The sequence below is a fragment of the Physeter macrocephalus genome, chromosome 3, assembly GCF_002837175.3.
Source record: "Physeter macrocephalus isolate SW-GA chromosome 3, ASM283717v5, whole genome shotgun sequence".
In the NCBI taxonomy this organism is placed as follows: Eukaryota; Metazoa; Chordata; class Mammalia; order Artiodactyla; family Physeteridae; genus Physeter; species Physeter macrocephalus.
In genome coordinates this window covers 24,549,012-24,551,777 of record NC_041216.1, presented here as the reverse complement: position 1 = coordinate 24,551,777, position 2,766 = coordinate 24,549,012, and positions in this window count along the sequence as shown.

The following is a 2,766-nucleotide window of genomic DNA, read 5'->3' as shown; positions in this document are numbered from 1 at the left end:
GGGGACAAGAAGTGGGTCCCAGGGCCTCAGGCACCAGAGCCGCGGCCCTGCCACCTGCTCTAGTTCCCTGCCCCCAGCCCTGGCCTTCGGTACCTAGCCTGCCGCACTCCTCACGCTTGGTGAAGTACTTGAATCCGTTGGCTGCCCGCCGCTCAGCTTTCTCATGCTTCTTTATGTGCCACGGCAGCTTGGTGGTGATGTTGGTCACAAAGTAGCAGCCGGTCCTGAGACAGTGGTAGTGCCCACGCATCCGGAACTCGCAGTGCTGCAGGGAGGGACAGGAGTCAGGGCCAGGCAGGCGACTTCCGTTAAGCTCCCACCTGCTCCAGGCCCCTAGAGGGCTGTGGCAGGCGTGCGTCCTTCCACGCTCAAAATCAGCAAACACAACTGTGTAGAGACCTTTCACGTGTTAAAAAGCAGTAAGTCCCTTCTGTCATTTGATTAAAACATCCCACCTGGTATTGTTTCCATCTCTTTCTAAACCCACACCCAGCGCAGACATCACTAATCTATCTGAGCACTCTTGTCTGTGTGCCCAGACCTAGGCAGACGTCACTAATCTATCCTAGCACTCTTCTCCGTGTGCCCAGATGGAGGCTCAGACTCCTTCTCAATGTACTCTGCCAGGCAGCCCCTACAAGTCTTGGGAGTAGGCCTTTATGATGAATCTGACCTGCCCTTCCTGTCTGGGGCACGGACAGTTCAATCTCTTTATCTGTCTAATGGGCCTATTTTAAAATCCTAGGCCTCTGGGGAAAGGGAGCATAGCTGTTCCAGGACACGCGGCGGGATGCCAAGTGCACAGTGGCTGCCCAGCATACAGTCATCACTGAGGGTTAGGATGAAATGACAGACCTCACCAACTGAGCACCAAGCTGAACTCCTGCCTAGGGGTCTCCAGGGACCTAGGGGCAGACAGTGTCCTTTCCAGACTCTGGAGGAGGCCACTTACAAGAGGGTGTGAGACACGGAGCCTCGGCCAGGAGGAGCTGGTCCGGGGCCCCGCGCTTCCCTGCCCCCACCCCAGGCCCCACCCTGCCCGCGTTGCTGACCTGGTTGGGACAGAGGCACTGCAGGGAGTAGTACGCAAACTGGTCTCGCACGTTCACCAAGTTGTTGTTGGGATTGATGTGGTCCAGGCAGTGGGACTCGGCCTTGCCGGAGGTTTTGCAGACGTACTTGCAGTTCCCAAAGAGACAGTGGAAGTGGAACTTGTTGGCATACTTGCAGTCCGTTGCGAGGCAAGGATCGCTGGAATGAAACCACGGCCCAGAAGGTCATTGGCATTCCTGGTGCCCTCCCCGCCGGTGTCCTGACATTTGCTCATGTTGGGGTTCCGCTCCCCACTCCCCTGTGGTGTAATCAAGAGGAATGGCCCCTGGGCTGCCCTCCTGCTCAACAGGATGATTCGGCCAGAGACTACAGATCCCAGCATGCAGTCTTGCCTTCTTTTTAGAGCTCTGATGGCGCAGAAGGGACTGCGGTATGCAGGCTGCCCAGAGCACTGCATGCTGGGACACGTAGTTTCCGTGGCCACACCCCAGGATTACAGATAAGGATGGCCGCAATCACTTCGTGGACATGAAAATGAGCGATGGTGCTGCCAGGCCTGGCTGATGTGGCATGGGCAGTGCCCTGGCTGTGGCTGACTGACAGGGTGCAGATGGGTGGGCAGCCCTACCAGGAGGCTTTGCCACCACGGGGCCTTGGCCAGTGGGAACGTGTGCCTGGCGTCAGGTCCTGCTGAGGCTCAGCTGCTGGGGCTTCCAGGGTCAGCTCGGGGCTCGGGGCTGACACCCACTCAGAGAACCTCACAAGCCAGCTGAGTGGTGGGGCGGCTGGGGTGGGGAGGGGTGCTGGGCGAGCCCCCATGGCTGGCCTGCCCTGAGCAGCAGCCCCGGCTCCAGACCTCTGCCTTCCAGGCTCCGGGCAGGTGCAGAGCGGCTGCACCCGGCTTCCACCCTGGCTGACAACACAGCCGCCCCCGACATCCACACTGGACCTGGGGTGGGAACTCCGACCAAGGCCAGGATGCTGAGAGGGCTGCCACTTTGGGGAGGTGACGGAGGAAGGGAAGCTGGGAAAGGGACAGAGAGGAGCACAGGTCCCCTTCCACGCCGTGGGCCCAGCCCCAGGCGCTCAGAGAGGGAGGACAGCTGCCACTCAGGCGGTGTGTGTTCACGTCCAATTTATTACTTTTATTGAGAACAGGAAGCCACACATATCATGATACAGAGTCACCGTTCTCGCCGCAGGGAGACACCACCATCCAGCGAGGAAGGTCCCTTCCACCCCTGAGAGCTCAGTCCATTGTGCAGGTGGGGGGGGGGGTGGCCCAGAGGAGGGCCTAGCCCCCTCGCCGCCCACCTATGACTTTGCCTGCCCTGCAGAGACTCAGCCATGGGTGTGAGCCACAGAGACCAACAAGGGGACCCGGAGGGAGATGCGGCCCGCCTTGCCGAGCAAGGACCACCACTCCCAGCCCACCCAGGCTGGTCCTCGCAGCGTCACCACTGGCCTGTCTGGAACAGTGGCCACTACCTCCACCATCTCCCCCCACCCCGGCCACCTGCTCCCGGAACAGGCAGTGAGGTCTGAGCAGCAGCAACTTTGGCTAGAAGGACATCACCCAGTGACCGTGTCCCAGAGAGGCTGGGGACAGCCAGGGCTACTGCAGGGGAAGGGGCAGGGCCTCCTCAGCTGCCCGTACTAGCACCTACTCCCGAGACACACGGGGGACACAGGACTCCCGGCTCATCGAGGGAC